This window comes from Macaca thibetana, chromosome 6 (genome assembly GCF_024542745.1).
Source record: "Macaca thibetana thibetana isolate TM-01 chromosome 6, ASM2454274v1, whole genome shotgun sequence".
In the NCBI taxonomy this organism is placed as follows: Eukaryota; Metazoa; Chordata; class Mammalia; order Primates; family Cercopithecidae; genus Macaca; species Macaca thibetana.
This window is the reverse complement of record NC_065583.1, coordinates 172,813,440-172,838,850: the sequence shown is the minus strand read 5'-3', so window position 1 is coordinate 172,838,850 and position 25,411 is coordinate 172,813,440. Positions and strand designations below refer to the sequence as shown.

The 25,411-nt window shown below is 42.5% G+C and overlaps 1 long non-coding RNA gene across 2 annotated transcripts in view; it reads right to left on the bottom strand.

The window, feature by feature from the left end:
• The window catches only part of LOC126956307 (uncharacterized), a 48,047-nt gene extending 25,498 nt beyond the window's left edge, over positions 1 to 22,549 (bottom strand). The window contains exons 1-2 of one of the 2 annotated variants that reach the window (XR_007726295.1): positions 22,514 to 22,549; positions 18,500 to 18,631 (exon numbers count right to left, since the gene is read on the bottom strand). This is a non-coding gene — a long non-coding RNA (uncharacterized LOC126956307). Of the gene's footprint in view, positions 1 to 18,499; positions 18,632 to 22,123 lie in introns of both variants that reach the window. The other variant, XR_007726294.1, reaches the window with a different exon arrangement.
• Positions 22,550 to 25,411: the final 2,862 nt, after the last annotated feature.

Sequence of the window (25,411 nt, the reverse complement as noted above, 5' to 3'; positions counted from 1 at the left end):
TATATTTTAAATGGGCTTCTTGTAGGCAACATAGAGTTGAGTCTTGCTTTTGGACCCACTCTGACAATCTCTGTCTTTTAATTGGTATATTTAAATTATTAAAATTTAAAGTGATTATTTATATAGTTGAATTAGTATCTACCATATTGTTACTTTTTTCTATCTGGTGACTGATCTTTGTTTCTACTTTTGTCTTCCATATTTTTTCTGCCATTTGTGTTTTTAATGGACGGTTTTGATAGTTTAATTTTCTCTCATTTCTTAGTATATTATTTATTCTCCTTTTTAAAACTTTTCAGTAGTTTTCCTAGATTCTCCAATATATACTTAAAACTGTGAGTCTTCATTCACATATTATTCCTCTTCACAGATAGTGCAAGTACCTGATAAAAAAATTCTAATTCCTTTCTTCTGCCCCTTATGTCATTGCCATTATTCATTTCAGTTATAAAAACAAACATGGACATATATATGTCTATGTAGTTTTGATCAAATTGTTATTTATTAAATCAGTTAAGAATGAGAAAAATAAAAGTTTTTACTATTTTTACTGATTGATTCTTCAATGCTTTTTCTTTCATTATGTAGATCTGAATTCCTGGACTATGTCAGCTTCTTCTCTCTGAAAGAATTTGTTTAGTATTTCTTGCAAGAAAAGACTATTAATATATATTAGCAAGATATCTATCTATCTATCCATCTATCTATCTATCTATCTATATATCTCAATTTTATTTTGCCTGAGAAAGTCTTTTATATTCACTTTTGATGAATAATTTTACAAAGTATGCAAGTCTAGGTTGAAAAGTTTTTTTGTCTTTTGTTGATGTTGTTGTATTGTCAACACTTCAAATATTTTATTCCACTTTCTTTTTGCTTGCATAGTTTCTAATAAGAAATCAAATGTAACTTTTACTTTTGCTCCTCTGTTGGTAAAGTATTTTTATTTCTGACTTGTTTCAGTATTTTTTCTTTACTTTTAATTTTCTGAATTTTCAGTATCATTTGCCTCAAATGTAGCTTTTTGGTTCATTTGCATGTTTGGTTTTGGTGACTTCTGAGCATTCCAAATCTGTGGTTTGGTATTTAAGAGTAATTTGAGAAAATTCTCAGTTATTATTGCTACAAAAATTGCTTTTATTTCTTTCTCTGTTTCTTCTTGTTTTGGTATTACAAGTATGTTACTTTTTTTTTTAGTTTAGTTTAGTTTTCTCACAATTCTTGGATACGTTGTTCTTTCTCAGGATTTATTTTTCTTTGCTTTCGGGTTTTGAATGTTTCTATAGAGAAATTGTTTCCTTAGGTGTCCAATCTACTAATCAGGACATCAAGGGCATTCTTTATGTCTGTTACTACTTTTTTGTAAACCCTATTTATTTTTGATTCTTTCTTAAAATTTCTGTCTTTCTGTTTACCTGATGAATTTGCTATTGTGTGTTGTCTAATTTATCCATTAAAGCGCTTCGTATATTAATCATAGTTTTATAATTTCCCACTGCGATAGTTCCAACATTTCTGTCATATTTGACTCTGGTTCTGAGGCTCGTTCAGTCTCTTCAAACTGTATGTTTGCACTTTAGTATGACTTTTAATTTTTTGTTGACGTGTGGGGATAATTTACTGGGTAAAAGGAACTATGGGAAATAGGCCTTTAGTAATGTCGTGGTAAGGTGTAGGGAGGGAGCACGTGTTCTATGGTCTTAGAATTAAGTCTCAATCTTTTGGTGAGTCTGTGCCCTAGACTGTGACCTTCACCAGTGCTTCTCAGTCCCCTTTCTCCCCGTTAGGTGGAACAGAGTGGCTAGGGAGGGCTGGGGTTGGATATTTTCCTTTCCCCACATGTAAGGCTAGAGTGGGCTTGAATTGGTATTTTCCTTCTCCAGGTAGGTTAGGTTTTAGTAATCTCCATTTGTTTAAGCTCTGATAAAACAGTTTCTCCTGAGGGAGGTCTTGTTAAGTAGAACAGAATGCTTCAGTATATATTTAAATAATTCATTTTCCCTGCTCTCTGCCAGAAGCTTGAGGGGATTTTTCTCCACTCTTCACTGTGAAGACCTGGTTAAGTTTCTGAAACGTAAATCCCAGTATGGAGAAACCCTTTTGACCGGGACCCTCTGTAGCTTTTCACTGTCAGGCTTGTCCACACTGAGCTTCCAGCAAATTACTGTTTAGGTTTTCTGCTCTGGAACTGGTTTCCATGGAAGTTTCTGCTCTAGAAGGTTATGATTTCTGTATCTATCTGCCTGTCTCTCAGATTTGGGTATGGGCGTTTGTCCTGACTTCCCTCCTCGAATGGTTTTAGAGTGAGCAATTGATTTTCCAGTTTGTTCAGCTTCTCACTTGTCATCAGGATGGAGTGGAAACTTCTAAGCCCCTTGACTACCAGACAGGAAACTGGAAAATGCAACTTAGGGATTCTTTCTTTTTTTTCTTTTTTAGATGGAGTCTCCCTCTGTTGCCCAGGCTGGGAGTGCAGTGGTGCAGTCTCAGCTCACTGCAACCTCTGCCTCCCAGGTTCAAGTGATTCTACTGCCTCAGCCTCCAGAGAAGATGGGATTACAGGTGCTTATCACCACACTCTGGTTAATTTTTGTATTTTTAGTAGAGATGGGGTTTCACCGTATTGGCCAGGCTGGTCTCGAACTCCTCATCTCAGGTGATCTGCCCACCTCAGCTTCCCAAAGTTTTGAGATTACAGGGATGAGTCACCCCACCTGGCCCAACTTAGAGATTTTTATAAAATGAAAGTATATTCTTCCTTAGAGCTTTTTGAAAAGGGGGACTTAATTTTATTTATTAAGATATATACACAAATATTATGTGTATATATAAATGTAAACATTTACCTGTATGTATATATAAAAATATATACATTTATACATAATATACATGCATATTTTGAAAACCTTATTTTTTTACTTAAAGAGTTTCGTCGAGATCACTCGGACTCAGGAAGGGGAACATCACACACCGGGGCCTATCATGGGGAGGGGGGAGGGGGGAGGGATTGCATTGGGAGTTATACCTGATGTAAATGACGAGTTGATGGGTGCAGCACAGCAACATGGCACAAGTATACATATGTAACAAAACTGCACGTTATGCACATGTACCCTACAACTTAAAGTATAATAATAATAAATAAATTAAAAAAAAAAAAAAAAAAAAAAGAGTTTCGTCTTAGAATTTCCAATTACTGCGTAGCCACATTGACACATGAAGCTCTATATAGGTAATTTGGCTAATAGGTAATTTAGCTAAGAAATAAGCAGGAGATGATCTTGCCCAGGCCCAGCCCTCTTTCTCTCTCTCTCTCTCTCTCTGTGTGTGTGTGTATTAGTCAGGGTTCTTTAAAGGGACAGAACTAATAGGATAGATGAATATATGAAGGGAGCTTATTAGGAGGATTGACTCACACAGTCACAAGGTGAAGTCCCACAATAGGTCATCTGCAAGCTGAAGAGGCAGGAAGCCAGTCTGAGTCCCAAAACCTCAAAAGTAGGAAAGCCGATAATGCAGCCTGCAGTCTGTGACCAAAGGCTCAAGAACCCCTGGCAAGTCACTGGTGCAAGTCCAAGAGTCCAAAAGCTGAAGAACTTGATGTTCGAGGGGAGGAAGCTTCCAGCATGGGAGAAAGATGAAGGCTGGAAGATTCAGCAAGTCAGCTCATTCCACCTTCTTCCGCCTGCTTTATTCCACTCACGCTGGCAGCTGATTAGACGGTGCCCACCCAGACTGAAGGTGCATCTGCCTCTCCCAGTCCACTGACTCAAATGTTAATCTCCTTTGGCAACAACCAGGAACAATACTTTGGATTCTTTAATCTGATCAAATTGACAATAAGAACCATCACCGTGTGTGTGTGTGTGTGTGTGTGTGTGTGTGTGTGTGTGTGTGTGTGTTTAATATCTCAGTTATATCCGAACCCCAGACAACAGGTTTCATGGACAGTGATAGCCATATGCTCTTTGAAAAATATAACTACCCCAAATATTTTTTCCAGAAAGTTATTGATGTGATGGATAGAAGATGTGACTGGAAACATGTAGAAGTGGGTTAATATTCCAGAGCAGTGACATATTAGCTATATAAAATCATGCAATTATACCACTTTTCCTACACCACTGTCCTCATCTACAAAATGATAGCACTAAACTAGATAGCTGCTCACAATGGAGGATATAGAAAGACAAATGATTTCATTCTATGCAAGACATTTAAGAAATACCTTGTGAAATAAAATTGCATTAGCCAACTAGTCTCCTGGAAAGTTCTGAATAGGTGGGAGATGAGACCAGTGACTTCACTCAGCCTAATAGATCTTTCTGCTCCAACTAGGAAGGGGAGAAAGATAAGAGCCACCTGGAAGCCAAGAAAGGAAGAATCACCAAAGACCATTTCCCCTGCGAAAACCAACTGTAGATGGGATAAAATGCAGAACGAGGTGCCTGCCATATCCAGACAAGGAAGGAACAAAAACCATGAAGATTTTAGCTTACGGTAATGAGATATGTCCCAACTATTATAGGGGCAGAGCTATTACAGTAAAAGAAGTAAATGGGGCCGGGTGCCGTGGCTCATCCCTGTAATCACAGCACTTTGGGAGGCTGAGACGGGTGGATCACTTGAGGTCTAGAGTTCAAGACCAGCCTGGTCAACATGGTGAAACCTTGTCTCTACTAAAAATACAAAAAATTAGCTGGGCTTGTTGACACGTGCCTGTAATCCCAGCTACTGGGGAGGCTGAGGCAGGAGAATCACTTGAACCCAGGAGGCGGAGGTTGCAGTGAGCCGAGATCGCACCACTGCACTCCAGCCTGGGAGACAGAGTGAGACCCTATCTCAAAAAATAAAAAAATTAAAAAAAGAAGTAAATGGTTTGCTAAAACTTTGGAATAACATAGGCCTGGATTAAAAAACTTGGACAGAATTTATTAACCTATGTCTCATTTTTTAAAGTCAAGATGATATTATCTTCTTTCAAGGGTTTTCATATCAATTAATTAAAATAATAAATGCATAAAACGTCATCCAGTACAACATATGATCTTAATGAGTGATAGTTATGGCAATGGTGATAGTGTACCAGTTAGCTAGGGTGTGATAAATACCCACGAACTCGGAAACTGCAAACAATAACTCTTTATTACTGCTCGGCAGTCTATGGGTCAGCTGGACTCACTCGTGTGATCAGCTATGGGTTGGCTGGGGATAGGCCCATGAGGGGTGGTCTCATCTCAGAGGGCTGAGATAATGGTCCTCACCTCCAGTGTGTTAGTCTAGGCTTGCCCTTTTATCAGTGCTATCAGGGGTCCAAAGGAAAAAAATGAGAAGATGTCCATGGCTGTTTGAGTCTTACAGCGACTGCAACATCAAATCTACCACATCCTATTGGCCATACTGGGTCATGAGGTCAACTTGATTCAAAGGGAGGGAAATGAATGTGCCTTCTAATAGGAGAGTTGCAGAGGCTCATGGCAAAGGTCGTGAGTACAGAGACGGGGGGATAAGGACCCATTCTGACATCACTATACCCCAGTGAATGACGACGGTGCTCAATGTTTCTGAAATATCCCCTTGTGAAAGGGCCAAGGGAGGACGCATGAGTGGTGAGCAAATACCTCTGGCTGGTGTGTAGGAAGAGTGTGGTTCTCAAGTTTTGAATGTGCAGCTTGTTCTCTGCTTCGGAACTGCGTCCATCATTTGTCTTCAGATGTGACCTGGATGCCATTATACCATAATGGGAATGTAACCTGTCACTGATGTTAAACAGCAGTGACTGCAATGCAAACGTTTATGATATTGAAACCCATGTCAGACAAAACATGGGAATCTTCCTGTATTTAAAAAAAAAAAAAATCACACTGTCATGAATCACACACACAGATATGCTAACTTACTTTTTGTTTTTTGTTTGTTTGTTTTTGTTTTTGTTTTTTGAGACTGAGTTTCATTTCATCACCCAGGCTGGAGTGCAGTGGCCAAATCCTGGCACACTGCAACCTCCACCTCCTGGGTTCAAGTGATTCTCCCGCCTCAGTTTCCCGAGTAGCTAGGATTACAGCCATCCACCACTACACCCGGCTAATTTTTGTATTTTTAGTAGAGACAGGGTTTCACCATATTGGCCAGGCTGGTCTTGTACACTTGACCTCAGGTGATCTGCCCACCTCGGCCTCCCAAAGTGCTGGGTTTACAGGAATGAGCCACGGTGCCGAGCCCTGATTTACTTCTTAAAAATGTCATGTTATTACTTTCTGCTATTCAGGGTGACTATTCGGAGAGGAAAAATCTAAAAATTACACAACAGTATTCCCATGACTTAGTTCTGAGTGGTAGTGTTTTTTTAGATAATATATCTTTTCCATAAATGTACTGCATTTTCTAGTTTTGTAAAAGATAAAATAATTATTGGAAACAACACCAAAATAAATCCTGGTAAAAAGGCAAAAGAGGAATCCCCAGAATCCCTTCTCCTACATGTGCCATGGTGAAGATGGAAGGTGTGTGAGCACAGTGCAAGGCACCCATGTGGACGGCGTGGCTGCTGCCAGGCCCAGGTTGGCCGTCCTCATGTGAGCTCTGCCCTGGGCATCTGGAATTGCTCTCAATACTTTTCCCTTGAGCCTAGCATGGAACTATTTCCATAATACATTTTTTAACTGGACAGTGCTTTGTTTTTCAGGTTCTGAAATTGTAGAGACAGGCCAGGCACGGTGGCTCACGCCTGTAATCCCAACAGTTTGGGAGGCCGAGGCAGGCGGATCACCTAAGGTCGGGAATTTGAGACAAGCCTGACCAACATGTAGAAACCCTTTCTCTACTAAAAATACAAAAATTAGCCAGGCATGGTGGCGCATGCCTGGAATCCCAGCTACTTGGGAGGGTGAGGCAGGAGAATTGCTTGAACCTGGGAGGCAGAGGCTGTGGTGAGCCTAGATTGCACCATTGCACTCCAGCCTGGACTACAAGAGCGAAACTCCATCTCAAATATATATGTGTGTGTGTGTATATATATATATATCTATATGTGGTGGAGACAATTTTTTGAAGAGGTTTTAGAGATCGGATTCTGAAACTTCAAAATTTGCAGACAATGGAGCCTACACAAATGTGTCGAATAGCTTCAGAAATAATTTTGTTCTCTTATCAGTGCTGAGTGACAGCTCTAATAAATTCCTACATTTTAAGCAGACTTATATTTCACATGCACTTGCTCTCCTCTCTCGAGCAGAGTGGAACATCTATTGTCAAATGCATAATATAGCATTAGAAATGCAAACTTGCTGTAGCCAATGGTAATGTGTTATTTAAAACTTATGAACCCAAATGAGGGCTTATTTTCTCCAAATTGAAATTTATAGTTTCATTTTAGGGTGCTAACTTGAATATTGATGGGACTTAGGCATGCTGTTATAAAATGGCAATGAGAAACAGAGCAAGTAAGTGCCAGACACAGAGGAGCGATTAGAGCAATGCATGGATCGTATGTAAAAATTGAGTTCCCTTACCCTACTGGTGGCTAAAAACGTAGGGAGGCTTTTGTGCAGGTGGGGGTGGTGTGCAGCTCTCAGTCTGTTAGTATTCTATTGGCTTTCAAACCATGTGAGTTTAGTGCAAAAGAGAAGAAAAAAACAAAAAACAAAAAAACAAACAAACAAAAAAACCAGAAATAGAATAACACAGAAATGACTGGTCCTTCACATCTTCCAGAAGAGGAATCTTTGAAATCCCAACACCCCTCTGTTAGATGAGCCTGTGATTAGTAGCTTTGTCTGTCACCTTAGCAAAATTGTTACAACGTTATGCTTTACACAGTTGAAATTCAAATCAGTTCACCTAATAGACATTAAAGGTCAGGCCCTGCTAACGGGTGAGAGATTCAAATCAAACAGAATATCTGTTTTCAAGGGGCCTGCAACGCAGAGGGAAACACTTATTTGTGTACACTCTAGATGTCACTGTGTAGCACATATGACATTTTTAAATATACAACAATATAAATAAAATAATATAAATAAAGACAAAATGCATAATAAAAAATGAAAAAAAATAAATTAAAAAGAAAAATTGAACAAAACTACATAATGATTGCAATCTGAAAAACAAGAACAATTTAAAGGATAGTTACCCTGAATTAGGTAGAATAGAATAATAATTTAGAAAATAAATCAATATTTTAAAAAAATCCAAACTCCTATTCCCTACAGAAGTTTCTCCCACCCATAGGGTGTGATTCTCCAGATGTCCTTGACGGAATGAAATGCTACTTGTGGGCTCTATTCTATTTCCGAGATGGTTCTGAAACGTATAGTGTCACCTGAGTCAACTACTGATAGAGTTCGTGTGCTTCTCTGATTGAGTTGAATTGATCAAAACTGCAGGAGAAGCTCCTTCAGCCTGGTCGCAGCCTTGGTTGCAGCCTCATCCTAGACAGCTCTACAGTAAAACAGTCAATCTCTCCCCATAGGAAAAGTGGACTGCTCTTCTCACCTGGGAAGGTGCTGCCTGTTGAAGAGGTGCCTGCAATGTGATTCTATGTTGGGAAAAGAGTTGCAGGATATAAATGCAAAACAGAAAAGAGGAGAGGAAAGTGGCCAATGTCAACATCAGCTGTGGCTCTGGGAAATGGCTTCTCTTCGTGAGACATATACATAACTAAGCAACAACAGCAATGACACAGAAAGCATATGGAGGCAGAAGGAAAGGACAACCTCCAACCTCAGTTCATTGCATGGAACAGGATCGTTTTCGGGTTCCAGCACTGACGCTTGGACACATTCTGAATTCCTCCTAGGAGAGCTGACTTGGGACTTTTGTCAGGGTGAAGGAAAACAATAGGAATGTAATCAGGTAATCACAATGACCAGGCCTTGAGTCCTATGGGGCTCACTTGTCCAACTGATATAATAGCATAGACTCATTGCCTCTGTGATGTCATGCCAGAGTTATAGTAAATGCAGTTGCAACTATTAATGGTTTTTACTTAAGAGTATGGCAAAATTGTCAAAAACACAAAGGATAATTGCAATTGCTTGTAAAAAACAAACAAACACACAAAAAACACAACAACAACAAAAAACAAGATGCTCTATTTTCCTGGTGGGATAACACAACTATGACCTGTATTAGTCAGGGTTCCCTAGAGGGACAGAACTAATAGGATAGATAGACACATAGAAAGGAAAGTGTATTAAGTGTTAACTTACACAATCACCAGGTCCTATGTTAGGCTGTCTGCAGGCCTGAGGAGCAAGGAGAACCAGTCTGATTCTCAAAACTGAAGTAATAGGAATCTGATGTTTGAGGCAGGAAGCACCCAGCACGGGAGAAAGATGCAGGCTGGGAGGCTAGGTCCTTTTCGCCTTTTCCAATTTTTCTGCCTGCTTTGTATTTGCTGGCAGCTGATTAGATGGTGCCCACCAGACTAAGGTTGGGTCTGCCTTCCCCAGCCCACTGAGTCAAATGTTAATCTCCTCTGACAACACCCTCACAGACCCACCCAAGATCAATACTTTGCATCCTTCAACCCAATCAAGTTGACACTCAGTATTAACCATTACAAGTTCACCCCTTGTCAACTTGAACCCATACACATCTCCTGAGATCACACATACTCTTCAAATAAAGACAGTAATAAGGTCATAATTACACCTAACATAGTACAACTATCCTTCGTACAACCAGAAATGCACCAATGCCTGAGCCAAATACCATTACATAAACTTAACAATACTTAAATGCTGATATGAAGTCAATAATAATAACAATAATCTTATGCCACATGATAAAAGAGAAGGGAATAAAATGAAGATATTTTCTTTGTACAAGCGTATACATGCACAAGTGTGTTTTTAACAAAAGAAAGGGGAAATGCTCAAGACAATCACGGTTTTCATTTCTGCAGCTGGTCACACGGTCGGTGCTGGTATTGATGACTACCTTCTTCTACTGCCCATTCTGTATTCTCTTTGCCTTTAGCAGGCATCTCAGCACATTGTAGATTTTTCCTGGTGGAATGATCCAAACCTTCATTCCCGAAGGGCCTGGGCCATTTGTAGTCCTGCCAGGATTGGGTTGTTGTAGTTTCCACTGACCTTAATCACAGGGCATGGTAATACTAACAGACACCCGAATGGATCTCCTGAATTCCATGCATACTCTTCCTTACTTCAGTTGTGGAGTAGTAGACTGATTTCATCTTGATAGTCTGGGTTAATCACCCCAGCCAACACTGTAGCTCCCGTCTTAGTCTGTTGACTTTAAGAAAGGAGGAGCCCAAAGTGTCCAGGTGGCAATCTTAACTTGCAGTTCAATGGAATCATTGTTGTGTGTACTGGTAGCAGTGATCCTCTGTCTGGAATTGAGACCTGAAGGCCAGCAGAACATAATGTTGTGGAAACCGGAAGCAAAAATATTGCTAGTGGATCACTAGGGGTGATGGTGAGTGGTGCCACTTTCACTTCCACATGTTGATTCCTGGACCAATGAATCCTGGCTGTGACAGAAACAGTAAAATATATTGGACACTGATTCAGAGCACACATGCCCATTGGATAACTTTGCTTCTGACCTGCCAAGTATTGTCACCTAGTTGGCATTATAATTGTGACTTCAAAAGGCCATTCCACCGTTCTATCAATGCAGCTGTTTCAGGATGATGGGGAACATGATAAGACCAGTGAATTCCATGAGCATGAGCCCACTACCTTACTTCTTTAGCCATAAAGTGAGTGCCTTGGTGAGAGGCAATGCTGTGTGGAGTACCATGATGGTGGATAAGGCATTCTGTCAGTCCATGGATGGTAGCCTTGGCAGAAGCATTGCATGCAGGATAGGCAAACCCATATCCGGAGTGTCTATTCCAGTAAAGACAAATATCTTCCTTTTCCATGATAGTAGAGGTTCAATAAAATCAACCTGCCACCAGGTAGCTGGCTGATCACCCCAAGTAATGGTGCCATATTGAGGGATCAATGTTGGTCTCTGCTGCTGGTAAATTGGGCTCTCAGCAGTGGCTGTGGCCAGGTCAGCCTTGGTAAGTAGAAGTCCTTGTTGCAGAGCCCATGTGTCACCTCCATCCCTGCCACCATAGCCACTTTGTTCATGGGCCCATTGGGCGATGACAGGGGTGGCTGGGGAAAGAGGTTGAGTGGTATCACAGAATGAGTCATTTTATCCACTTGATTATTAAAAGCCTCCTCTGCTGGCATCACTCACTGGTGAGCACTTACATGGGATAAGAATATCTTCACAGTTTTTGACCACTCAGAGAGGTTCATCCACATAATTCTTCTCTAAATTTCTTTGTGACCAATTTTCCAATCATGCTTCTTCCATGTCCCTGACCATCCAGTCAAGCCTTTGGCTGCAGCCCATGAGTCAGTATATAATCACACATCTGGCTATGTCTCCTTCCATGCAAAGTGCACAATCAGGTGCACTGCTCAAAGTTCTGTCCACTGGGAATATTTTCCTTCACCACTATCCTTCAGGGATGGCCTAGAAAAGGTCTGTAGTGCTGCAGCTGTCCACTTTTGGGTGGTGCCTGCATATCATGCAGAATCATCTGTGGCCCTAGTGTTCTCTTGTTCTGTCAACTGATCATAGGAAACTCCCCATGAGGCCATCGGTGCAGGCTCGGGGAGGAGGCAGGGCTGCAGGAGTGGAGACTATGGGCATTTGAGTCACTTCCTCATGTAACTTACTTGTGCTTTCAGGAACTGCTTAACCCCAATCATGTATATACTTCATTTGATGATGGGATGTTGCTGTGCAAGACCCACTTTATGGCTAGATGGGTCAGAAAGCACCCAGTTTATGATAGGCAATTCAGGTTGCATGGTGACTTGATAACCCATAGTTAAACGTTCAGTTTCCACCAAAACCCAGTAACAGGCCAAGAGCTGTCTCTCAAAAGGAGAGTAGTTACCTGCAGAAGATGGTCTTGTTCCCAAATCCTAGAGGCCTCCACTTTGATTCACCTACGGGGGCCTGCCAAAGGCTCCAAACAGCATCTCTATCTGCCACTGACACCTCAGGCACCATTGGATCTGCTGGGTCATATGGCCCCAGTGGCAGAGCAGTTTGCACAGCAGCCTGGACCTGTTGCAGAGCCTTCTCCTGTTCTGGACCCCACTCAAAACTGGCAGCCTTTCAGGTCACTCGATAAATGGGCAGGATTAACACACCCAAATGGGGAAGGTGTTGCCTCCAAAATCCAAATAGGCCCACTAGGCATTGTGCCTCTTTCTTGGTTGTAGGAGGGGCCAAATGCAGCAACTTATCCTTCACCTTAGAAGGAATATCTCAACAGTCCCCACACCACTGGACCCCTAGAAATTTTACTGAGGTACAAGGTCCCTGAATTTTAGTTGAATTTATTTCCCATTCTCTGGTACTCAAATGTTTCACCAATAAGTCAGTCCAGTGTGTTTGCTACTTCTTTCTCACTGGATCAAATCAGCATAATGCCATCAGTGTAATAGATCAGTGTGATACTTTGCAGAAGCAAAAAGCAATCAATTTCTCTCCGAATAAGATTATGACACAAAGTTGGAGAGTTGATATACCCCTGAAGTAGGACAGTAAATGTATATTGCTGGCCTCGCCAGCGGAAGGCAAACTGCTTCTGGTGGGCCTTATGAACAGGAATGGAGAAAAAGGCATTTGCCAAATCAATGGCTGCATATCAGGTACCAGGAGATGTGTTAATTTACTCAAGCAATAAATCACATTTGGTACAGCAGCTAGAATTGGAGTCACCACTTGGTTAAGCCTACAATAATCCACTGTCATTATCCAAGATTGATCTGTCTTCTGCACAGGCCAAATGGGAGAGTTGAATGGAATTTGGTGGGAATTACTAACTCTGAGCCTTTCAAGTTCTTGATGGTGGCACTAATCTCCATAATCCCTCCAGGGATGCAATATTGTTTTTTATTTACTGTTTTCCTAGGTATAGGCAGCTCTAATGGCTGCCATTTGACCTTTACCACCATCATTGCCTCAACCTACCAGTCAGGGAGCCAATGTGTGGGTTCTGCCAGCTACTAATTACATCTATGCCAATTATGCATTCTGGCACTGGGGAAATGACAACAGTTTGAGTCCAGGGACCCATTGGACCTATCGTAAGTCAGACCTGTGCTAAAACTTCATCAGTTACCTGACCTCCATAAACCTCTACTTTAACTGCAGGACCAGGATGATGTTTTGGGTCCCCTGGAAACAATGTCAGCTCAGAGCCAGTGTCCAGGAGTCCCCAAAATATCTGATCACATTCCTTTCCCTAGTGCACAGTTACCCTGGTAAAAGGTTGGTGGTATCCTTGGGGAATGATGGGAGAAAGATTTACTGCATAACTTTTCGGTAATGTAATGGGGTTCTTTCTTAAGGGGACACAGCCTCCCCTTCATTCAAAGGGTTTTGGCTCTGTAAACTGGCTTAAGTCTGGAAATAGATTGTGGGTGCGTGATTCTCTGTTTTTATACTTCACATTAATCTTTTGTCCATTCGACCTAGAAGTTTTCTCCTTATATAAATTAAGTAAGAATGCAGTAGACTTCCTATCAATTTCACTTCTAAGAACACCGTGATTAATTAGCCAGTGCCAGAGCTTTGCAAGAGTCAGACTATTCTGATTGCCGCTTTGCCTCTTCTGTCCGTAATGGCAGCTACATCCACCTTGCTTTTGATGGTTGAGTGGTGCCATTGGCCCCTGCCACCTCCAGATCCAATAATTCCCACTGTATTTAAATTTTGTAGTTGAGTGACTGTGGTTCCCACTGTTAGATCTGTCATATAGAGAAGAGCAATTACAAGACTCTTCAAAGACGCAGTTGCTGCCCTTGCAAATCTATTTCTCAAGACATTGGCCAAGGGTGTATCTTCTGGACACCCCCACCCCCCGATGGGATGAGTAGGTTTAAAGTGACTAACCCACTCCACCATCTCAATCTCCCTAAGCCTTTGGATCCCTATCTTTACATTAAACCAAGAGAGATCAGGCATTTCCAACTCCTTCACAGTAGACCATCTTTTAATCCATATTTCAACTAACCAAGCAAGTAAACTATCAGAACATTTTTAAACTCCCTGAGCTGCAACATTAAATGCAGAGTCCCAACTTAGTGGGTCCAAATCAATAAATTCAGCCTGATCCTACTCTAAGTTCCTTCTACCATTATCCCACACCCTTAATATGCATTTCCATGCTTGTTCCCCAAATTTCTGTTTATGTAAATTAGAAAACTCAAGCAGTTCTTTTCCAGTGTAATGCACCTGTTCATGGATCACACTCTCAATATCACCTCTAGAGACCTGCCAGGGCTTTAGTTTAGTTATTGGTCTGGAAGTAAACAGGGGTGTAGTGGGTGACTCCTGAGGAGAATCAACATTATTTTGCCTAGAAACTGCCTCAGGGGAGGCCATCACTGTTCCCTCAGGCAGCACAGGGTTTATCTCTTCAGGCAAAGGTGGAATGGCTGAAGGCAGGCTGAGTCAGGTAGGAGATGTTGCCACTACTGGAAATGGGGAAACTGTTCCTTCTAGCAAAAAAGGTTCATCAAGGTTTACAAACTCAGTGTCCCCAGTTTCATCAGGGTCCTCCCACACATCCCCATTCCAAGTTGCAAGGTCCCATTCTTTTCCGCCCTCACGTTAACAGTAGACACCTAATGAGGCTGTGCATGCACCTTTTTTTTCAGGTCAGCCACTCGCATGATAAGAGCTTGTGTCTGATTTTCCACAGTTTCAGCTCTTTCTCTATAGGAGATAAGACTCTCACTCAGGGCAATCTTAGCAGATGGGAGGCCCATTATCTGCTTCTGAAGCTGGGAGTTCATAATTTTCTTTCATCACTTTGTCCACTGAACTTAGGAGCAACCAACCAGCTTCATTATGTCCCTTGGTTCTTCACATATGGTCAAAGGTATTATGTACAGAGTCACTAAACTCCTTGCCTCTCATAAGTGGTGAATCAAGAGTGTCAAATGCATTTATTTTGCATAACTCTCTAAGCAGTTCATACCAAACTATCAGTGCTCTCCCTACTATTAGAAGTAGAGTCCTTAGCATTTTGGGGCCTAATCATATTAAGCAGCCAACTCCAAAAACCCCCAAACCAACTAAAGAACTCTATCTTTAATACTCTGTTCCTCTAGAACCACTCCTGGTATCAAAATCTGTATCAATCAGGATTCCCTAGAGGGACAGAACTAATAGGAAAGATACATACATATAAAGGGGAGCTTATTAAGTTGTAACTTACACTATCACAAGATACCACATTAGGCTGTCTGCAATCTTGAGGAGCAAGGAGAACCAGTCTGAATCTCAAAACTGAATGTTCCAGGCCAGGAAACATGCAGCATGGGAGAAAGGTGTGGACTGGGAGGCTGGGCCAGTTTTACCTTTTCATATTTTTCTGCCTGCTTTATATTCACTGGCCACTTTATATTCACTGGCCACTGATTATGCCCATGAGATTAAGGGTGGGTCAGCCTTCTCCAGCCCACTGACTCAAATGTTAATCTCCTATGGTAACATCCTGGCAGACACATCCAGGATTAATACTTTGCATATTTGAATCCAATCAACTTGACACTCAGCATTAACCATCACAGGACCTGTTGATGTGCTGACCAGCTGGAGTATTCCCTGCTTCACTTGGCCCTTCCTGGAGTGCCAGTTAACCAGATCAGTCTCTGGCCCACTGGGCTTGTTCTTCTCACATTGATTCATCTCTCTTGTCTCCATTGCTGAACCAAGACCCATCTGCTGTGTATTGCAATAGAGTATGATGATCTCCATACATCACTACACTTGCATGAGGGACTTGGAGCCACTCAGGGTGTGGTCAGGTCTCCCTGCCGGCAAGTGTTTGCAGCAGGATTTGAATAATAACATCTGGAGCTTGAAGATCACGAATGTCTTTGAGGATGCTATGGATCAGGAATCTCCTTGAAGATGCTGATCCCTGGCTATTCCATGATTTGGGAAGCACAAGCCAAACTCAAGTAGACATTACACTGGATTTCCTTGTTCTCATGTCTCCTTTTAATGCATAGGGTTTGCTCTAGACTTAATGTTTTGTCCTCTTAAAATTCATTTGTTGAAGTCATCCCCCGCAACGTGATGGTATCAAGGAGGCGGGCATTTGGTAGGAGATTAGGTCATGAGAGTGGAACCCTCAGGAATGGGATTAGTGCTGTTATAAAAGAGACCCAGAGACCTCTCTTGCCCTTTCCACCATGTGAGGACACTGTGAGGAGGTGCCATCTGTGAACCAGGATACGGGGTTTCACTAGACACAGAATCTGTCAGTGCCTTGATCTTGAATGTCCCAGCCTCCAGAACTGTGAGGATTACATTAATGTTGTTCATGTTACCGTTTATGGTATTCAGTCACAGCAACTCAAATAGATAGACAGGATTATGGGCAAGAATATTATTTTCAGGCCCCTTCCTTCTTCCTATTCTTACGGCATTTCTTTTCTTTGGCGTTTAACACTTCCAAACGTTAGATGACCTCGGAGACTTACAAGTGTGATACAAGTTGGAACCTTCTGTACACATTTTAGCAAAATAAACACTATTTTGAAATACCTGGAATTGCATATAAGTCTTATATATTTGGAACACACGCACACACATTCTCTCTCTCTCTCTCCTCAAAGTTTGCTGTGATAGATCACTAAGAAGCTGTGTGTCTTTGGTGAGTGTCTTACCGTTGACATGCCATGTTTTTTTTCCAGGTGTGAAATGGTGATTAGAATAGTATTTGTAAATGAATACTTACCACATTGTCTGCCACATGTCCTGTTTTTCATTTAAAAACTTTTGCTGCCCTTATCAATCACTATGGCACATGTACACCTATGTAACAAACCTGCTCGTTCTGCACATGTGTCCCAGAACGTAAAGTAAAATAAAAAATGAAAATAAAATAAATCTTAAAAAACTTTTGGTTGTAACTGTTACAAGTACAGATATTTGCATTACTATTTCTGTTTCTGAAACAAGTCACTAAACAATCAAAGACTTCATACAGCTTGACGCAGTATCTTTAATGCAATAAAGTTATTTCAGTCAGATATTCAACCTAATTTGAACTTGGTAATCAAGTCAACTGGTCTTGGAGTCATTAAGATTGGACAGATAAGGCCTTCCATTGGATTCCTCTACTCTTGCAGTCACTTTCTATTACATAAGACACTTTTAACATCAAATGTATACATTGCATGAAAACAAACAAACAAAAATCTCAAAGCACTCATAACAAGCTGTGTATTATTATTGTTTCATTAAAACTAAATTTGTCAGACATGGTGGTTCATGCCTGTAATCTCAGCACTTTGGGAGGCTGAGGCAGGTGGATCGCTTGAGCTCAGGAGTTCAAGACCAGCCTGGAATATAGCGTGACCCCATCACTATTAAAAATACAAAAAAAAAAAAAATAGCCAAGCGTGGTGGTGCACACCTGCGGTTCTAGCTACTTAGGAGGCTGAGGTGGGGGGATCACTTCAGCCTAGGAGGGCAGAGGTTGCAGTGAGCTGAGATGGCACCACTGCACTCCAGTCTGGGGGACAGAGCAAGACCCTGTCTCAAAACAAACAAACAAACAAACAAACAACACCTATACATTCTGTTACAAATTATTTCTAATCACTTTTAAATTGATGATTCATGTGAGTACATATATCACAGGAAATATTATTTAGGTTGAACCACATAAAATTGCCTTTTGAATGTCAAAATGCTCAAATATTTGCAATTTCATATGGTCTAACCTAACGTTTAATTTTGAAGGCATAGATACATCATTTTAAAATTTAATATTCTAAATATACAAAATATATATTTTACAGACAGTTTAAAAATGATCGTGTTCTAAATGAACTGCATACAATTCCACCATATACACATTATCATTGTGAATTGAGTAGCTCCCTCGTTTAGGGACTGAATGAAATATTTATGGTGGACCAAATAAAAAGCCTTGTAATGGCAAATTCCTATATCTGGGGACATCGCTGTCACTGTGGGCACCAGTGAAATAGCTCTGGCCTAATTTCATCTGACTTTGGATGTGTGCAAATCACAGGGAAATGTGAACTGACTACAGCCTGAGAAAATCAGCAAAGACAGAAAATCATTGCAAATCAGAACCTTATCAATATTTCACTAGACTAAGACTACACATCTCACTCCTCCAGAAGCAGAAAGCTGTTTTCCTGAAACCTTAACACTGTGATATAAAAGTTCATCACAACACTGTTTTATGCCAAGAATTCAAATTGGACCTCAGAATCCACTGTTTATGTATATCTATGTCACATGAAATTAAAATTTGCAGGTCTAAATTTAGTGTCCTTGGATAACAGAAATATTTGTATGGTTTATTCTAATTTGAAAACCATTCAGTCCATGCATTTCTCTTTGTCTACAGTTTTTTAATAGAGAGCTGCATTGGAATCTGTTTGGAAATTATTCTTACCAGCATGACGACGACCTTGAATCCAGAGATCAGCTCCATGGTAACTTCATGGTTCTTTCTGATATTACCGAAAGGAAAAGAGTGCCCTTTTATGGCTCACGACGCTTCTTCCTGACATCCCTAGTGTGACGGCTTGAAAGTTTGGGGTTTAAAAAAAAAAGTTCCAGTCACTTAAAAACAAAACAAACAAAACAGATAAACAGGTAATGACCTCCAACCTAGTCCTGAAATACAGTGGATTCTTAATTTGATCAGCGTGGAGTTTTCTCCAAGAAATGTACTCAACCACATGGAACGTTGAAGATACAATTCTTTGTTCTGTGATACATTTCTCTTAGAAAGAGGCAAATAAAGCAAGAAAAATAAACAAAATCCACCAATTAAGGTTCAACTTAATACTTCACATAAACTCAGAGAACATTGATAAATTTAGCCATTTGCTGGATTTGGAAGGCTTATGTTTTGGTTTGTCATTTGAGTTTTTGCCTTAAGGGAGGAAAAATGTGCTTCTAGTGTTTATAAAAGTAGGAGCTCTGCAGGGAAAAATGTTTTAGATATGTTAGAGGTTTTGTCAAAATTAAAATGTCCAGGTCAGAAAAGGGTGGCCAATTTAGATAACTTAAAGATGTAAAAAAATCATAATTGCCTAAGAGATGGGATCTTACACACATACACACGCAAACACATGCACACACACATGCATGCACACATACACACATGCACACATGCACATGTACCCACACACGTGCGCACGCACACACATGCACACATACACACATACACATGTACACGTGCATGCATGCACATGCACATATACCCATGCATGCATGCACACACACATGCACACAGACATACACACATGCATATACACATGCATGCACACATGCACACACATGCACAGAGACATACACACATGCATATACACATGCATGCACACATGCACACACATGCACACATGCACACATGCACACATGCAAGCATGCACACACAATTGACTTCTTTCTCCCAGTACACTAAAGCTCCCTTAGTTCCTCAAAAAAGTCCCCCTTGTCTCAGATTCTGCCTGATAATCAATTTATCCCTTGCCACTTCTTTCAATTCCAGTCCCCCAATGAACGCACTCAGAATCAGTGCTTCTCCTACCTCAGTGCCCATTCATTCCATGGAGCCCACCACTCAACTGGGAGGGCTCTAGCTGAGGGTAGTGTTTCATTTTTCCCAAATTTCAGAGTCACGTTTAGTCCTTCCCTTACTAAACACCATTCTACTCCCTCATGTCATGTCTTCTCTCATCCTTCTTTTGATGAAATGCTCACATTCCATGGCTCCACACCCACCCCTCTCCACATCCCAGGACTCTCCAGGGATGTCCCTGCACTCATGGTTATGGTCCTCCAGAGGCCTTCTGGCCCCCATCGCCTTCAGGCCTTCACACTCCTCTCAGGTCTCTCCACTGTCATCCTGTATAGGCTCTCTCTGCAGAGCGCCTCCTCATCCTCCACTTCTCCCACCACAGGCAGGCTCCAGATTTGCCACTCTGTATTTTTATCCCCATCTGCTTCCTGTGGCTGATGAGTCGTGCATGTAGATACCTGACAGTCGGTATGCCAGACATGAACTCTGTCAGTTAGATATTGCATCCATCTCTTTCCTCAAGACCAGATAGAACTTGAAGAGCACCAAATAAAAATGCAGGCTCTCTTGACAAAAAAAGAATTTTAAAACGTTCACAGTAAAGCAAACCCAAGCATAGGGCATGGGTGAGAGGCAGTTCCTGGCCCCTGTGTTGGATGGAGCCATAATTTGGTTACAAGTAGCTGAATAATTATCTGGGAACTCCCTATCAAAAGTCTAGTTAATAGTGCGTATTATTAAATATGCAAATATTAAATGCTTATACACTGAGTGCTTAAAACTAATGCAGAGGCTACTGCCCTACACAACCATGTACACCTGCTTTAAGACGTATGCTCTTCTCTCCTCTCCTCTCTTACAGACCAATAACAAGAGTTGTCAGTGCCTTCTGCCCAGAGAACTGCTTAGCCTGCCAGGAAGCTACAGGACTTGGAAAATATGTGGCAGCAGGATATAGGGAACTGGGTGTGGTACTGTGTCCTCAGGGTTCCATAAAAGAGGACAGAATATAAAGGTAGATTAGAGTTTATTACATCTTTCCCACATGGGAGTCACTCATCACACAGGAATTAAAATTCTGGCAAGACACAGCTAAATTGGCTCTTGGGAGGAAGCAGTGTCCCACACTGGCAGAGTGGAAATGCTGGACCTGCCATGGAAAATGATGGAGTGGTGGAGGAAGAAACCACCAGGCCTGGGAAAGGGGGCTGGCTAGGACAGGGGGCTCTGAAAGTGTTTGGAGGATGTTCTACATCCTGAAATGTCAAGAAGTAGACTTTTAGAAAGGCATGGCAGTGTCACAACCCTCAGTGATACCCGTGTACTGAAGGCTAGATCTCACAGTAGAAAATGTTGTCTGAAATGGGGCTTCCTGATAGTGGTGTGGACAAGGGATTCTTGAAACAACCAGAGCCAGGTCCACTGCCAACCCCTGTTTTGTGGGAGAAAGGCTGGCATGGTGACTGTAACGCGTGTCCACCATGAACCTGCCTCCCAGGATCCTGAGCACGGTGTTCCCCAAAGCCAAGAAAACAGACAACCAACATGGATAATATCCAATCTCTATCACCAAAAGATTACAAAGTGAAAGGTCAGGGGCCTGAGGGCAGCCACTCCAACAGGAAGTCTTGGTGACCCCTGACCCATTTCTCAGACCTGAGCAGTCATCACTGTCCTCATCCACCAGCTGGAGGAAAGGCCAGAGCCCCATGAGGAAGGACAAAGGTGGAGTCCTGGGGACCAAAGACAGGAGTCCCAAGGCTCCTCTCACTGTCCCTCCCAGGGACTTCCTCGGGGAGCTGTATTTCTCTCCATCTGCTGTCCCTGGAGGCTCCGTGGGTCTAGCGGTGATGGTTCCCAAAGGGGAATGATTTCTACCAGGGGACCCAGGGGGAGTGCCACTGAGTTGGAAGTCCTGGCTGCCTTTTCCGTCACTTCAGATTCCTTGCCAGGTGGGCAACAGGCAAGGGAAGGCTCACGGTCCACAAAGAGGTAAGGCTATTTCCGAATAACAGGTGCTGGGAAATGTGTTTGGTACAAAGGTGACCCACTGTGCACCCCCTAGTGCCCTCCTGCTCTGCCCTGTCAGTAAGTGAACAAATACAGCATCCACGGCCTAAGAAGGACCTGGCACCAGCAGAAGTGCTGTCAAGGTGGGAGGAATCTAGAATGAACAGTGCACAGAGGGAGATGAGGCCAGGTGCCACCTGGGCCACAGCTGTGATGACAGAGGTGATATCCATCCCACTAACCTTCCCTCGCTCAGTTCTCACCACATATAGATGCTGCTCCTCAGAGCACTCCCTAATAAGCAACTTGAATTTGTGTCTCCATCTCAGTGATTGTTTCCTTTAGGACGTGACCTTTGACACTTTCTTCCAAACCCATAACTACATCCATGTCACCACACAGGGGAGCAAGATATTTTTTTTTTCCTCTGGAAAGATAAAGCTCTCTATCGAAAAGAACTACAGGTTTCTTTTAACGTACCTGAGCAGGACCTGGGAGAGCATGCCGGAAATGGATTTTGAGGGTGTTGGACTAGGGAGATGAGAATTTAAATCTGGATGGGAAAGGAATTCATTGACCTGGGAGCAGGCCTATTACTTGGGAAACAGATTATTGGCTAGGACACAAGAAGAATCTTAATGTACTGCCTGCCCAGCTCCTAGAAGCTTGGATTTAAATATGGCCTGGAGTCGATGAAATTGAGAAGCTGAATGTGCCCAGCCAGAGCACCGAGGCAAGGGTCACAAGGTTCAGAGGGGCAGGGATGGTAAATGGGCTTATCACAGGAGATCAAGCAGCAGGCCACCTGATTGAGACTCCTTGACGAGACTCAGAGGGCCCTGCCTTTAAAGAATGCCTGGTGGCTCTCACCTGTAAGATAGGACTGTGGTGTCATGGGCTGACCTGGAGTCCAAGGTATCCATGGGAACAACAGAATCTAACAATGGCAGAGCTCAACCCTCAGTGACAAGATGGGCGTCATGACTGCAATGGATAGCAAGGCCTGAGTGGCAAGCAGAGTGCCTTTACCTGGAAGGGCTGGAAATACGTGAATTTTCGCATTTATATAACAGAGAGAGAGAAAGAGAGAGAAGACAGAGAGAGAAAGAGAGAGAAGACAGAGAGAGAGAGAAGACAGAGAGAGAAAGAGAGAGAAGACACAGAGAAAGAGAGAGAAGACACAGAGAGAAAGAGAGAGAAGACAGAGAAAGAGAGAGAAGACAGAGAGAGAAAGAGAGAGAAGACAGAGAGAGAGAGAAGACAGAGAGAGAAAGAGAGAGAAGACACAGAGAAAGAGAGAGAAGACACAGAGAGAAAGAGAGAGAAGACAGAGAGAGAAAGAGAGAGAAGACAGAGAAAGAGAGAGAAGACAGAGAGAGAGAGAGAGAGAAGACAGAGAGAGAAAGAGAGAGAAGACAGAGAGAGAAAGAGAGAGAAGACAGAGAGAGAAAGAGAGAGAAGACAGAGAGAGAAAGAGAGAGAAGACAGAGAAAGAGAGAGAAGACAGAGAGAGAGAGAGAGAGAAGACAGAGAGAGAAAGAGAGAGAAGACAGAGAGAGAAAGAGAGAGAAGACAGAGAGAGAAAGAGAGAGAAGACAGAGAAAGAGAGAGAAGACAGAGAGAGAAAGAGAGAGAAGACAGAGAAAGAGAGAGAAGACAGAGAGAGAGAGAGAGAGAAGACAGAGAGAGAAAGAGAGAGAAGACAGAGAGAGAAAGAGAGAGAAGACAGAGAGAGAAAGAGAGAGAAGACAGAGAGAGAAAGAGAGAGAAGACACAGAGAGAAAGAGAGAGAATACAGAGAGAGTAAGCAGAAGGCCAGTGTCAGCCCTGCACCAAGTCCATTTCAGAATTGGTCCAATAGATTCACCCCCCACCTCCATTTTCCACCCTCTTTTACTGTCTGTTGTTTGCCTACTTGGGTTCACCCCACCCTTGCTACAGCCATGGTGGTGCTATGGTTCCACTGGCCTTAGTGAGAATGGGCTACATTACCAGAGCTTTAACCGTATGATCTCGCTTGATAAACCCTCCTAAAGCATCCTGAGGGAGACATCACTGTTACGGATGCAACACTGAGCCCTAGGCTAGACATCACTGAGCAGCAGACCTGGCGTCTGGCTGTTCTAGTACACGACCCTGAACTGAGACCCTCAGACAATGCTGCCTTCCATGTGTTTAAAGTGGATCCTTCAGACTATCATTTGCTTATTTATTTTAGATTTGTGGTTCTATTTGAAACCATTTAAAAGTCACGGCATCCTGCTGGCATTATGTAAAGCCATGTGCCTGTATTTCATCTTCCCTCCCTACCTATCACGTGGACAGTATGTCACTTTTCCTCTTTATAGAGAAAAATTGTTAGTCTTTTCCACATATTTAAAAATTGTCCAAAAGAAATGTATTTGTTTTAAAATGAGGGTTAGCGAGTTTTCTTCTTTGCTTTGTTTTTGACTGCTGTGGTTATCCACGGTGCTCTGTGAATGAAGTGTTTCATTTTGCTCTGAAGAACTGCAGAGCAAAGGCTTCCTAGAGAGAGGCATGGTTGGCAGCATCTCTGCACAGTGTCCAGCTTTCACCCCAGAACCACCATGCCTGCACCAGCATGCACCGACTGTTGCTAGAGAAGGCCTCTTGGCAGGAAAAAAAAAAAAAAAATTACAACATCCAGGAGAGAGAGAGGAAGCAGCCATGCCTGCTTTGCCTCCACGAGGCATTCTATTTTTCCTAAACCGCAGTTCCCCAGCGCCCTGTCTGTACTGCGCGTTGGCTTGCTCGGCTACACGGTGTGCATTTCCTAAGAAAACCGGAGCAGCAGCGGAGGCTCGATCGCACTCCTGGCGCTGTCCAGCCCACGGGGGCAGAAGCGCAGCCGCGTCTGAACGCACCTCTTCTGGGAGCCGCGTACCGAGATTTGGGAGCTGGTTGGGACGGGGCCTATTTCTGAGCTAATCTCTCAAAGATTTCTTGTCTATGAAATAAAGATATAAATAAAACAGGAAGGAAATATCACCGAGCAGGAAAAGGGGAGGAGGAAAGCATTGCGGCGTTGGGTTCTGTAATCACCGGAGTGCTCCTGTCCGTGGCTAATGTGAGGGTGATGGGACATCGTAATCCCTTCCCTGAGCTCCTTTACTGCAGCCATGATGACTAAATTTCTTGTGTCTTATCACACTGTCACAGGCTGGAACCAGGAGAAGGGGCTCTGAAGAAAACACAGCATGGAAACCAGAAAGAATATGATCAGATTACCAGCCTCTGGATTTGTGAGCTGGTCTCAATCGGACCAGAGCAGGCTTGATTTCAGACCCACAGAGTCTCACACGCCAACCTCACCCCCTTCCTCCCCGCACACCACTATTTTTAAAGAACCCCCAGCCTCTTTCCAATCATGATACTGTTGCTTTCTTTTCTTTTTCTACTTTTTTTCCCTTATCTATCCACTGAAAATCTTCTAATGAAGAGAGTACCACTTCAGGAACTCCAGGGTTGGGAAAATCAGACGGGTTGGTGGATTTCAAGTTAGAACTGCCTCTTAAAATGTTTAAAATGAAAACAGATGGGGAAGTGGAAAGTTAAGTTCTGTGCCCCTTGAAGAAATGTATGTGTCTCTTGCAGATATTCTTGGGGGCAGGCCATAGTGGGGTCCTCTTTCACAGCATCCCCATCACTTTTGTGATTCTGAATCGTCACTGTCACCCTGTGAGAGAAGAAGAGACACAGCTCCGTGCTCAGCATGCCTGCTTCTCAGAGCTGCCCCCTTTGGATTTG